This window comes from Rattus norvegicus, chromosome 19 (assembly GCF_021556685.1).
Source record: "Rattus norvegicus strain SHRSP/BbbUtx chromosome 19, alternate assembly SHRSP_T2T, whole genome shotgun sequence".
NCBI lineage: Eukaryota > Metazoa > Chordata > Mammalia > Rodentia > Muridae > Rattus > Rattus norvegicus.
Genome location: NC_141552.1, coordinates 23,727,813 through 23,742,166, shown reverse-complemented (window position 1 = coordinate 23,742,166; position 14,354 = coordinate 23,727,813). Strand labels below are relative to the sequence as shown.

General features: G+C 48.6%; 1 protein-coding gene across 1 annotated transcript in view; it reads left to right on the top strand.

The window, feature by feature from the left end:
• The window catches only part of LOC147999169 (disks large homolog 5-like), a 130,439-nt gene that overhangs the window by 24,621 nt on the left and 91,464 nt on the right, over positions 1-14,354 (top strand). The gene's annotated exons all lie outside the window — the stretch shown is intronic.

Sequence of the window (14,354 nt, the reverse complement as noted above, 5' to 3'; positions counted from 1 at the left end):
CCCAAGTCCTGGAATTAAGACCTCCAGCTGTGACCATTTTACTGCAGCATAGGATCCATCTGTATTAGAGTGAGCTTTGGAAATACTGGAGCTCCGACTGTTCCTTAGAATTCAGGTTTCCTTAATTCTTAGCAGGAGTTTTGTGATGATGCTGATGAGAGAGTCAGGAGTTAGACTGGGAGAGGTAACAGTCCTGGCAGCCCTGAGTGCTCAGTGAAAGTCAAGACAGAAGCCTGCTGATTAGCACCTGAGTGAAAGTGGGAGGATTCAGAGTTCAAGAACAGACTCAGCTACATACCTAAGACCATATTGCAACATTTTTGTTTCATTTTTGGCTTGTTTTCTTTGAGACAAGGTGTTAATTTATAGCCCTGGCTGTCCTGGAACTCACAATGCCTCTACCTCCCAAACGATGGAATTAAAGGCATGTGCCAACATGCACTGCCACTAATTAATTTTTAATTAAATATGCTGGCACAATCCAGTAATCCCAGTGCTTAAGAGGCCGAGGCAGGCAGATATCTGGTTTCCTGACAAGTCTGATCTACAGAGAGCCTGTCAGAATAGCCAGGGCCAAACAGAGAAACCCTGTCTCAAAAAATAAAAAACAAAATGAATTTGTTTTAAAGAAGAGAGGAACGATTTAACAGAATTAGAGGCAGAGAACCAAAAGGTAATGGGCAGTGCAGAGTCTAGCTTCTGAGATGAAACTGGACACCAGGGGTTAGGGTGGGGATTCTCATCTTGGACTGGGAGACAGAGGGTGACTTCAGGCATGGAAGGCTCAGTCTGTCATTAGTCAGGATTCTCAATCAAGAGGGTGTTGTAAGATCCAAAATGTGTGAGCAGTGTTCTGCATGAGACTAGAAGAACCCGCCTACCCATACAAAACAGCCAATGAAGAGTAATCACAAGCATACATCTGGAGGTCCACAAGAGGTTAACGTCCACCTTAGTGTGGATTATTCAGAGCACAGGTGGAGAGGAGTAGAAGAGCTGATGGTGGCTGAGGCAGGAGAGGAGTTCAGGTGTGAATTTGAGCCAGTAAAGGAGCTTGTAGGTCGGGCAGAGCAATGAGAGGTCTAACAGCATAGCTGTTGAGATCCTTCAGATTAATTTGTCTTAAGAGCCTCATGCCATAGCCAAGGACAGGAGTAGATCTGACTATTGGGTGGCTGGGCTCACATAGCCCAACAGGTTTGGCCTTGCATCTGTGAGATTCCAAGTCTCTCCCTTTAGACACAGCCATGGAGAAGGTGTAGCAGTGAAGGTGCAGATGGCTTTGCAATGCTTGGCTTATGGTGTTGAGTACTTCATGCTCCACAGAGCTAGGAAATGTCCTAGAAGCCAGGGAGGCTGAGCATGAGGAAGACAGGTCTCTGGGAGAGAGAAATGATAACCAAAGCCACTAAGAACTTCCTGAATCACAATGTCTGTTAACCATATATTTTATTTACTTATTTTTATGGCCTGAGTGTTTCACCTAATAAATGCTTGTGCACCATGTGGTATGTCTTGTGCCCATGAAGTCCAGAACGATTCCAGTGAACTGCAATTACAGGCTAATAGGAGCCACCATGTGGGCACTGGGAACTGAACCCTGGTCTTCTGCTCTTAGCCACTAAACCACCCATCTCTTCAGCACCCCCCCCCATTGTATTGTCATTAAGATTTAACCATTTGGCCTTCAGTATTTGAATTAATGCAGATGTGACAAGAGTTATAGTTAACATGATGGTTCAGGCATAGACAGGCAGGCATCTCATTGTATACAAAATATAAATTCTTTCTTTCTTTTTTCTTCCTTTCTTTCCTTCTTTCTTTCTTTCTTTCTTTCTCTCTCTCTCTTTCTTTCTTTCTTTCTTTCTCTCTTTCTTTCTTTCTTCTTTCCTTCTTTATCTTTCTTTGTTTTACTCTTGGAAACAGGGTTTCTTTTGTGTAGCTGACCTGGAACTAGCTCTGTAGAGGGAGCTGGCCTAGAATTCACAGAGATCTGTCTGCCTCTGCCTCCCAAGTGTTAGGATCAAAGGCCTGTGCCACCACCAGCACACATCATTCTGTTTTAAAGGAAAAATGTAGCCCTACATGGCAGCACGAGTTTAGTCCCAGTATAGACATTTTTCTAGAGTTCCTAAAGGGCTTGCTGCCTTCCCCTTTAGCCCTGGCTAACTGTGAGAGCTCCACACCTGTGGGGTTTGCTTCATAAGAGTCTGGAGGATGAGGGTCACAGGCTGATATATCTGTGTACAGCAAAGGATGCTTGGTGAAGGTCAAGTGGGTACAGATCAGCAGGTAAAGGCTCTGCCACCCAGCCTCATGGCCTCAGTTTGATCATCTGGTGAAAGTAGAGAACTGAGTCCACATTGTGTCCTCTGCTCTCCATGTGCATATCATGGCACAGGAAGACCACAAACTACATAAAATGTAAAATGCTGAAATGCTGAGAGAAGAGGCCTATGGTAGGCGCTTCCTACACCTGAGACTTCCAACCACGAAAAGCAGGGGTAGAGAGTGAGGATGCACAGTGCACACAGGTCAGGACAAGGCCATGTTACTGAAGCCTCCATGTGTGGTGAGCAGGCTCTGGGGCACCATGAGGGAAATCAGGAGCTTCTGCACTTTGTAGAATTACAGGGTTCCATGTTACCTCACATGCCCATGATTTGCCCCCTACTGCAGGGAAAAGCCAACACCAGAAGCCTCCAGCTCCCAGCCCTGCTTTTGCCATGTAGGTTTATCCAGAAGAGCTTGGAAGTCCCTGGACCTGGAGTCTCAGGTGGTTGTGAGCCACCTGACCCTGGTGCTGGAGACTGAACTCAAGTCTTCTGCAAGAGCAGCAAAGACCCGTGCGCTGCCTGGCCCAGCCAGGGCTGTGAAATGGTGTTTATTTTCATCTGAACAAGCCCAACAACAGTTTAGGTCCCTAGAAGCCACATGAACCTGGATGCAGTAGAGTCTGTCATCCAGCCCTTCCCACAGGGAGACAGGAGCCTAAAGTGGACAGTCTCTAGGATTAGGGGAAGGGCTAGCCTAGCATACACAGCCATGGACGAGAGGTAGAAGGTGAGGACCTGTGCTCAGGTTGTCCCTGACCTTTACACAGGCACATGAGTATCTGTATTCACAGAAACGCCATACAGACATAGGTGAGAAAAGAAATAAAACAAACAACATTGAAAATACAATATACTGGGGCTGGAGGGATGGCTCAGTGGTTAAGACCACTGACTGCTCTTCCAGAGGATCTGAGTTCAATCCCCAGCAACCACACTGTGTCTCATAACCATTTCTAATCTCATCTACTACCCTCTACTGTTGTGTCTGAAAACAGAGACAGTGTACTAGTATGGACAAAATAAATATTTTGTTAAATCCTTTTCTTAAAAAAAAAACCTCTCCTATGACACATGATCATTGTGTGATTCCAGATGTCCCTAAGTCAGTAAAGTCCTATTGCTACATGGTCACCAGTTGTGTCAGCCTTGGTAGTAGAGTGGCACAGTTGAAAAGATGCTGGTCACAGTGACCAGGCAGCCTAGAAAGCTCACCATGTGCAGAGAAGGCTGTGCTGTGTCCTAGTCCTCTACCCCACACTGCCACCTCATCCCTACGAATAGAGCAAAAAGAACAGATGAGGAATGTTCCAGGTCTCTTTCCTCTTTGATTGCCTTACTAACCTAGCCCCTGTGCTACATGTAACCTTGTCAAATCCTCTGTCCCATCCCTAAGCCCTCATACCTGTCAGATAAGACAGGGATCTTGCTTTGGGGGGAAGCTCTGGTCTCTCTCTGTCCTAAGAGGCTCTGAGCCATCGCTGAATTGTGTCATCTGAGGATTGAGGGACGTCCATAACCAGTGCTCTGACTTCCAGGAAGGTTCGAGGAAGGTGGTCCTCTTCCTGTGGTGCCTCTAGTAGGAGCAGCCCACACTTGGGCCCAGCTCCCACTATCAGAAAAAGGCAGGTAGGTCTGGTCTTTGCACAGCTCTCCAGCTGAATGAACAGTGCATCTCTCCTCTCTCTCTTGCAGGAAGTCTCCAGTCACTGGTGCAGGTGCTGTTCCCAAGACAAAGGAAAGAAGAGTGCAATCTGAGGGCTCCCAGGATCCTTTTTAAAAAATGTCTGCATTGTCTTCATTAATGTTTCTGTTTAATTTTTTATTCCATGTGTATTGATCTCATTGTAGGGGTGTGCATTCCAAATCATGAGTGTTGAAGGTGGAGGAAAAAGCATGGGAGTTACTTTATCCTACCGTGCGGGGTCCCAGGCTCTGAACCAGGTCGTTGAGCTGGGCTACAAAGAGCTTTCAAACTGAATTTCCTGCTGGCTCTGATTTCAGGGAGAGCATCTCATAGAGCCCAGACTGGCCAGTAAACTACTGATCCTCCTGCCTCAAGTTTTGCCATCTAGTTCATGAAAGGGTTGAGTTATTGACATGAGGAACTGGGGATGGGCAGAGGTGCATGACTGAGGCTATCTCTGCTTAGTGGCATGCCTTTGGGGACTGATAGTTTTCATCACTGAGGTGTCATTTGACTGCACAGGTCCTCTGGAGAGATGGAGTCTCTTTTGCCAGGGCATCAGGCTCTCAAGAGAGGCCTTGAAGGTGGAGGTCTGGAGGCCAGGCCTGCATTCCTCTTCAGAAGCTGCACTGCCCACTCTGGACAGTGCTTTAGCACAGCATCACATATCCAGTTCTACCCTGAGACCTGCTGATAAAGAATGTCCATCCTGGGACTAAACTCGCGCTGCCATGTAGGGCTACATTCTTCCTTTAAAACAGAAGGATAAGCAGTGGTGGTGGCACATAGCTTTGATCCTAACACTTTGGAGGCAGAGGCAGACAGATCTCTGTGAATTCTAGGCCAGCTTCCTCTACAGAGCCAGTTCAAGATCAGCTACACAAAAGAAACCCTGTCTCCAAGATTAAAACAGAGAAAGAGAAAGAAAGAAAGGAAGAAAGAAAGGAAGGAAGGGAGGGAGGGAGGGAGGGAGAGAGAGAGAGAGAGAGAGAGAGAAAGAAAGAAAGAAAGAAAGAAAGAAAGAAAGAAAGAAAGAAAGAAAGAGAAAGAAAGAAAGAAAGACGTCACTGACACTGGGCGGCTGAAGGCTCTTGCTGCCTTCAGTTTGTTGTCCTATTAACCTGGTAGCTTCATTTCTTGAGAAGCTTGGGCAGAAGAGGTGTAGAGGAACAAGGTCCAGCTGAGAGGAGGAATCCAGAGTGTTCCATGGTTGGCAAACAGGCTCTGAGATCTGGCCTGTGCACTCAGGCCAGTGTAACTGTTTGTCTTAGCTCCAGGCTCAAGAGGCTTGAATTGACCCAGGATCAGAATACCACAAGTGTCCTGTGTTTTCCGAGCTTTCTCATGGTTGCAAGCTCTGGGTAGACTCATGTTATTTTTCCATCATTCCCTGAGCTCTAGGTGACTCAGATGAATCATGGAGAGATCTCTAAACCTATGCCAGTACAGCAGTGACATCATGGCAGTATCCTCTAGGGTTCCAGGACTGGATCTTTTTTTTTTTTTCTTTCTCTGCTGATATAAGGAATAAGACATCCTATAAAACAGCGCCAATCCTTCCTAGAGCTGAAGCCCAGAACACACAAGACTCCCCCAGTGATGGGCCCATCTTAGAAGGTGTGGGATGTTTTATGGCTTAGGTTGTTTCACGGTGAGTGAGAAGTGACTAATATGCACACATGTAGCTGCTTGGGAGCTGGAGAGGCCATAGGACCCCCTAGATCTGATTCTGCACATGACTGTGAACATCCATGTGCTGGGATCTGAACTCTGGTCCTCAATCACTGAGCCATCCCACTGGCCCCTGGCTGTCCCTTTCTAGAATGTTTCTGTATTTTTTCCTACTTGATGCCTTGATACTAGCTCCTAGTCCAAGGGCCTACATACCAGATGAATTCTATAAATGTCTTATAAACACTAAGTATCCTGTGAAGGTTACTATCACCCTGTGCCTAACAGGAAGGCTGAGGAATCCAGTCTGCAGCAAATAGAAGGCCGAGTGCTTTTCCTGTCATTCAGCATGAAGGGCCAGGCCTGCTTTTCACTGCAGGGTCCTGGTTATGCTCTGGGTCTTCCTGGTGCAGCAGTTGTATCCTATGACACACGATGTGTCTCCTGCAGGAGGAAGAGTGGTCGAGTCATGGTGCCTGCAATATGACAAGAAAACGAAAAAGGTGATGAAGTCCTTTACTCCCAGAGCCACTGGGAGTGGGTGAGGTGGAGGGCAAGTAGGGAGACAGTGGAATCCTGAAGGACACTGTTGGGACCTTTGCCAGGTGCCACTGTGACATCCAGGCTTGGACACAGGGATGAGTCTGGGTAGTCTAGCATCAGCATATGTCAGTCTCCATGGTCTATGGCCCCTGCACCTCCTCACTGCTCCTCTTGCTTTGGAGACCTCAATTTTGCCAAGCCTTTTCTTCAGGACCATCCCCTGAATCATCCAGGTGGCTCCTAAGAGACAGGCACTGACAGCAGACATTTGGTATGGATCACAGGCGAAATTGTCATGGGACTTTGTGCCATCCTACCCAGAATGCTGTGAAAGGCCCCACTTTGGTGGTGTTCACTTCTGGAATGTCCTGTGTGATAGTTTCAGCTGTGAATAACAAGGCTAGCAGTTTCTACTGCTGCCCACACAGGCCTCCAGCACCCTGAAAGCTGCAGTGCTCACCTAGAAGGGAAGCACATTCAGGACAGGAAGAGCCCTGAGGAGCTCAGTCAGCTTCCTGGTCATCCCTGCAGGGATACCTCACCCCTGCAGTGTGTGGTCATCCCTGCAGTGACACCTCACCCCTGCAGTGTGTGGTCATGCCCTGAGTGACACCTCACCCCTGCAGTGTGTGGTCATGCCCTGAGTGACACCTCACCCCTGCAGTGTGTAGTCATCCCTGCTGTGACACCTCACCCCTGTAGTGTGTGGTCATCCCTGCAGTGACACCTCACCCCTGCAGTGCAGGCCTTTGTTCCTGTGGCCTTCAGGTTCCGGATTATCTGTTAAACTCAGTTTATAATCAGAATGTGGCATGGTGGCACATACTTCTCATCCCAGCACTTGGGAGGCTTAGTCAGGAGAATCTCCTGAGAACAGGAGTAGGAGGACAGCCTGGCCAACCCATCAGGTGTTACCTGCAGGTCTAGTTCCAGACATAATCCTAGCATGCAGTCATCCCCGGCCATGCAGGGAAAGCATCATGGCACACCAGGAAGCCAGTGAGGCCCATGTTGCTTGACTGGGCAGCTACTTGTTAGCCATAAGGACTAGGGCTCAGAGTGCCCAGAGGCTGTGAGACTGAGGGTTTCAAGGACCCAGCAGCAGGCCAGATGGTCTCAGCCTGGACTCGATACTGAAGAAGGAAGGAGCCCTGAGTCCTGGGCCAAAGCTGTTAGTAGCCCCATGACCTGGGCTGCTGGTGGCTGCTGGGGTCAGGAGCAGTGTCTTAGTGGGTCCTGCTGTGGTGAGAGAGAGCAGCAGAACTTCTGGAGGACAGAGAGGGAGCAAAATAGAATGGGAAGCCAGTGTAGAGATCTCAGAGTGTTTGTGTGAAGCAGAGCTAGGAAGTGGGTTGCAGGGGCAGGGGAGCAGCAGGCTGTGCCTGTAGAGATGAGTCAGCCCAAGGGCAGAGTTGTCAGAGCCCAGCAGCATGGAGTGGGAGAGTATCTCAGGGGAGGGGCTCCTGTCCCTCCAGGACAGTCTCCATCAGAGACTGAAGGGCTGGGCCTGAGAGGCAAGGGGAATTAGGGATGAGGGAGAGACTGAAGAGATGTGGGAAAAGGATGCACCTAGGAGTGAAGCAGGGCCCCCAATGTGGGATGGCTGAGGCCCGACAGAGTTGGATGTTGCTGATCCTACATTAGGCCAGGCCAGAGGGCCCAAGCTCCAGCAGCCAGAAAGGAAGCCAAAGTGTCTGAGGAGGTCTGTATCAGATTGAGTCTCATGAGGGTCCCACCTGTGGCCAAGGCAGGATTTGTTGAAAGCAAGGTTGTGGGTATAATTGTCCTCACCTCGGAAGGGAATAGGTGGCCATGGCTCTCACAGGTACTGACGGTGCAGGGACAGGAGACCTATGGACTGACCTTACTGCCACAGGGCGGCTGAAGGCTCTTGCTGCCTTCAGTTTGTGGTTGTATTAACCTGGTAGCTTCATTTCTTGAGAAGCTTGGGTGGATGAGGTGTAGAGGAAGAAGGTCCAGCTGAGAGGAGGAATCCAGAGTGTTCCATGGCTGGCAAACAGGTTCTGAGATCTGGCCTGTGCACTCAGGCCAGTGTAACTGTTTGTCTTAGCTGCAGGCTCAAGAGGGTTGAACTGACCCAGGATCAAACACCACATGTGCCCTGTGTTTTCCAAGCTTTCTCATGGTTGCAAGCTCTGGGCGAACTCACATGGACTTTTCCATCATTCCCTGAGCTCTAGGTGACTCGGATGGATCATGGAGATATCTCTAAGCCTATGCCAGCACAGCAGTGACATCATGGCAGTGTCTTCTAGGGTTCCAGGACTGGATTTTTTTTCTCTCTGCTGAAATAAGGAATAAGACATCTTATAAAACAAGGCCAAGCCTTCCTAGAGTTGAAGCCCAGAACACACAAGACTCCCCCAGGGATGGGCCCATCCAAGAAGGTGTGGGATGTTTTGTGGCTTAGGTTGTTTCACGGTGAGTGAGAAGTGTCTAAGACGCACACATGTAGCTGCTTGGGAGCTGGGGAGGTCATGGGACCCCCTAGATCTGATTCTGCAGATGACTGTGAACATCCATGTGCTGGGATCTGAACTCTGGTCCTTAATCACTGAGCCATCCCACTGGCCCCTGGCTGTCCCTTCCTAGAATGTTTCTGTATTTCCTCCTACTTGATGCCTTGATGCTGGCTCCTAGCCCAATGGCCTATATACAAGATGAATTCTATAAATGTCTTATAAACACTAAGTATCCTGTGAAGGGTACTAGTGCCCTGTTTATAACAGGAAGGCTGAGGAATCCAGTCTGCAACAAAAAGAAGGCCGGGTGCTTTTCCTGTCATTCAGCATGAAGGGCCAGGCCTGCTTTTCATTGTAGCATCCTGGTTATGCTATGGGTCTTCCTGGTGCAGCAGTCCTGTTCTGTGACAAAGGATGTGTCTCCTGCAGGAGGAAGAGTGGTCGAGTCACAGTACCTGCAATATGACAAGAAAACGAAAAAGGTGATGAAGTCCTTGACTCCCAGAACCACAGGAAGTGGGTTAGGTGGAGGGCAAGTAGGGAGACAGTGGAATCCTGAAGGACACTGTTGGGACCTTTGCCAGGTGCCTCTGTGACATCCAGACTTGGACACAGGGATGAGTCTGGGTAGTCTAACATCAGCATATATCGGTCTCCATGGTCTACGGCCCCTGCACCTCCTCACTGCTCCTCTGGCTTTGAAGACCTCAATTTTGCCAAGCCTTTTCTTCAGGACCATCCCCTGAATCATCCAGGTGGCTCCTAAGAGACAGGCACTGACAGCAGACATTTGGTATGGATCACAGGCAAAATTGTCATGGGGCTTTGTGCCATCCTACCCAGAATGCTGTGAAAGGCCCCACTTTGGTGGTGTTCACTTCTGGAATGCCCTGTGTGATAGTTTCAGCTGTGAATAACAAGGCTAGCAGTTTCTACTGCTGCCCACACAGGCCTCCAGCTCCCTGAAAGCTGCAGTGCTCACCTAGAAGGAAGCACATTCAGGACAGGGAGTGCCCTGAGGAGCTCAATCAGCTTCCTGGTCATCCCTGCAGGGACACCTCACCCCTGCAATGTGTGGTAATCCCTGCAGTGACACCTCACCCCTGCAGTGTGTGGTCATCCCTGCAGTGACACCTCACCCCTGCAGTGTGTGGTCATCCCCTGAGTGACACCTCAGCCCTGCAGTGTGTGGTCATCCCTGCAGTGATGCCTCACCCCTGCAGTGCAGACCTTTGGGCCTGTGGCCTTCAGGTTCCGGATTATCTGTTAAACTCAGTTCATAATCAGAATGTTTTGTGTTCAGCCTGTGCCTGGACTGTACTCCAAGAAGAGTTCAAGGGTTTCTGTGGCAACATCTAGCGACCAAGCCTTAGCAAAAGGATTCTCACATCACCCTGCAGGCAGATTCCCATAGTCATCCCTAGTCCATTTAAGCTGCTGCTGAAGTTGCCTTGAAGGCATAGCCACAGCGACCCCGTGTGTTCAGAGGTGATGTTTTCATTCAGGAACCTGATGCTGAGTCTTCTCCTAACCCAGCAGGCGGTCCCTGCATCAGGCTGGAGTTTTGAGTTTCTGAGTTGTCCTGATAACACCTGCTGTGTTCTCCTGGGGCAGAATGGATCTCAGAAGGTCTGGGCCAGTCTCACTGGTTGAGAATTCTTGCAAAGCCTCATCTCCATTCCTGAGGGAAGGTGTAGGTTAGGAGAATGCCTGGATTTGAAATTCAGTGTTTTCAGATTTCAGGATTGGATGAGGGGTACTCAGCATGTGCATGTGTCCATGTCTCTGTATGCATGCACATGCAGGCCAGGGATGGACACCAGCAACCTTCCTCAGTCACCCTATGCCTCTCACACAAAGGAGCTCTCACACAGAAGCTGTGGCTCACAGATGAGGCTGGTCAGGCTTAGAGTCCCAGAGATTCTTCTGCTGTGCTTCAAAACTTTGAATATGTGTGTGTGTGTGTGTGTGTGTGTGTGTGTGTGTGTGTGTGTGTGTGATAGAGAGAGAGAGAGAGAGAGAGAGAGAGAGAGAGGGAGAGAGAGAGAGAGAGAGAGAGAGATTCTACCAGCTTGTACAACCATGCATGCACATATGGATGCCAGAGGGAAATATCCGGTGTCTTCCTTTTCGAACAGGGTCCTAATCAACTATCAGGTCTCTATACCTTAATATCTAGCAGGGGTCCCAGCGTGAGCATTGCCAGGGCATACACATGCTTGGCTGTCAGGCAGGCAAGAGGCAGAGATCTTGTTCTATTCTTCATGGTTAATGCTCTTAGTGCCCTTGAGGGCCTGGCTGACACCTGCCTGGAGACTGCTGGATCTGATGCTGGCCTAGACAGCCAGGGCTATTGATGATGGATGCCCAAAGTGGCCCTCATTCTTGGCAAACTTCTCTCTTCTAGTCTGAATATGCTTGAGTGTTTAATGCAAGGACTGGGTTTTAGTTTTCCTCTTCCATCCTGCTGCCTCCTTGTTTTCTTCAGCAGGTCACCTGCCCTAGTGAGGAAAGAGAAGTGTGTGAACCACAGCACCACCCTCCCATGCTTCTGCTTGCTGGTCTGTGGTATCTGTTGATGGAGAACCGTTCCTGTGGCGGTCGGTCCTGTTGCTGTTTGTGAGTTTTGAGGATTTACGTCAGTGTAGTAGTGTGCATAGTCATCCTGGGAAACCCCACAGGAAGTTGGTCCCCAGGTTTCAGCACACAGAAGCACAGGCCAGAAGAGATGCCCAGGTGTTGAAGGAGGTCCTGTAGATGTGCTGTTAGTTTCCTGTGTCTGATGCATGATTGTCCCTTGCTTAATAAAATGTATACACAAAACTCTTTAAGTGTCCCACTGACCTCTGAGAAAGAACATCACTGGGAAGATGGCTTTGAACTCTTAACTCCCTGTTCCTGTCCTCATAACAGGTTTCTGTAGTAACCAAAGGAGAGAAGCCACCTGAGGGAAGGAAGTCCAAGACAGTGCCTAGGAGCAGAAGTAGGGTCTGGCTGTAGAGGGGACAAGTGGCTGGGTATAAGGACTCTAGGATCAGAAAAGAGGCTGTCTGGCATCTCCCACAGCAACGAAGACAGTCACGCATAGTCATGCTCAAAGGCCAGTCTGATCCAGACTGTCCCTCATTTCCCAGGCGATTATAGATGGTGTCAGGTAGCAGTTGAAAACTGGCCATCAGGGCATGATTCAAGTGTTTATTAAGGTATCATGGCATCAAGGGTTTATGAGGGAATAGCCATATGTACACAGAACGACTTGCAGATCCAGAGAGCAGGGAGGGAATAGTCAGGAGCTCCTGCTTGCTGCTGCCTTAGGGGTTCTACAGAAATCCCAGTGGCACTTGGGAAGTGGAGGCAATATCAATTAGGCATTGTGGCCACATGGGGAGACTGAGACCAGCCATGTGCTGTGGCATCAGAACACTGACCAGCGATGACAAAATGGAACATAAAACACTGGTTGCTCAGCTTTGATACTGCTGACTGCTGACATGGCCAGGGGCCATCCGGTTCACCAAAGGCTCAGCCAACAGTTGTCTCTCCACTCAACAAAAGTCAAAGAGTGGCCCAGCTCCACAACCAAATGTGTGCCCACATTGCAATGGCTCCGGTACTGTTTCACCTCAGCTGCGGAGATTTCAGGATCCATGAGTGTCCAGCACGCACACACCCGAAAGAGACAGTCTTAGGGGTCGTAGGCAGCACTGAGGGTGGTGAGCCTCTGCCTCACGGCTCAACGGCCCTGACCTTAGCATTGTTTGGGCACAAGAGAGCAAAGTGCTGGGGACAGACAACCTGCAGTCTACCATGCTGGAAGGACATGACTAACACTGATTGATCACATCCATGTGACTACTGAAGCTTTTCCTGCTCTCTGTAGTGGTGACCTTACAGAAACCATGCACACCCGGTTTAGACTGTATTAAAGTAGCCACCATTTCAGGGTTCCCTGCAAGGTGCCATGGGACAGTAGTAGCATGAGTCTGCATGTATCTCGACAGTTTTCACTAGGGACCAAACACACACACACACACACACACACACACACACACACATACACACACTTTACTGACATGGTGCACATTCTTTGCACACAGAAGAAAGTGAGTAGTAGTGAAAACACACCAAACATGGAATTGATGGAGGGAGCTGTGGGCGGAAGCTGGGGCTTAGAGTTACTTAAAGGCTCTGTGCAGGCTCTCCTTCTGTTGGAGGAGAAACTTCAAGTGCAATGTGGTTCTTTATTTTCTTTCTCTAAAGCACAGAGGGCTAGGGTGGATCACAGGGCTTTGAGCATGTTCGGCAAGTACAGTCACACTGAATTAAATCCTAGGGCTGGAACCCTATTAATCTTCTACAGAATTACAGAGCAGCCTGGATGAAGACTCAGCTGAAAAGGTGGACATCTCAAGACAGGCACTGGACAATGGCTGACAGATTTGACTGAAGACTGGAAATGTTTTGATATCTCACAGGAAAAGAACGACCCTCCCACTACACTGTACTCTAAGGACAGTTTATTCAGGTTAGGATGACATGAACTATTGTCTCATGTCACAGATGTCAGCACAAAGTATCCAAGGTGTTGTATGCCAATGGTAGCATTAACAGAACAAAGCACACAGTGTCATGAAGACATAAATCATGAGTTTGTGTAGCAAGACCCAGGCCTCTTCCAGGTTCTTAGATAGTAACTGAGAACCTCAAATACGGTAGTGATGTGATAGTGTGGGGTGAATCTAGTTACAACTAGTTTTGACACAGATGACACTTTTTGTGTCATGGTCAGCTTATAATGAATGACTAGACCTAAGCATGAGAGTAACCAAATACTACATTGCTTCTCTAGCTGCTGAGCTTTTAAAAGCCCTGGGGTGACAGCAAGCTTTTGTGGACATACTGGATTGGTTCTTCTGTACTTTAACTCTCTGAGTCACCTCCACTCACAGTAAGTTAGTTCAATTCCATAAATTGGAAATCAGTCACCTGGAAAAAATACATTCTCAATACGATCCCAGATTGGCCATGGAAAAAGGGTAGCTTGAACTGTCCCACCTAGGTTCTGGGCTTGCACAGGCCTGCTCTCCAACAGAAACCTCTGTTCACAGCTGCAGGCTACATTCACTATGGATGCTCTGGAGGTTCCTCCCTAAACTGCTTAGATTAAAATAATTTTCTTGCTAACAATCAAAAAACTGATTATGCCAATCTGGCCTACAAGAAGCTAGTTTCTATTCTGTATTTTATCAGATGTGTATAATACATATGGTCATCATTGATATTAGGTGAAAGATCTGCTCTAATATGGACACTAAGTGATGCTGAAGGATGATCCTGACCCACACTGAGCAGTGGGAACACCAGAGCCCTGTAGGGATGCCTGGCAACCTAACACGTTGAGCAGGCACAGCTCAGTAAGTTCCCTGTGAACACACATCTCCTGAGATCTCTCTATTTAATTGGAGGTGATCCTGTCCACCTAATACAGCACCTCATGTGGAATAACAGAAGCCAACTGCAGGAGCTGTGGTGATGACTCACAGGGTAGAGCATCTGCTGCTCTCTCAGAAGAACCACATGGACCCTAACAATTGGGTAAATCATGTCAGTGATTACATCATAAAGTGTGTGTCGGAG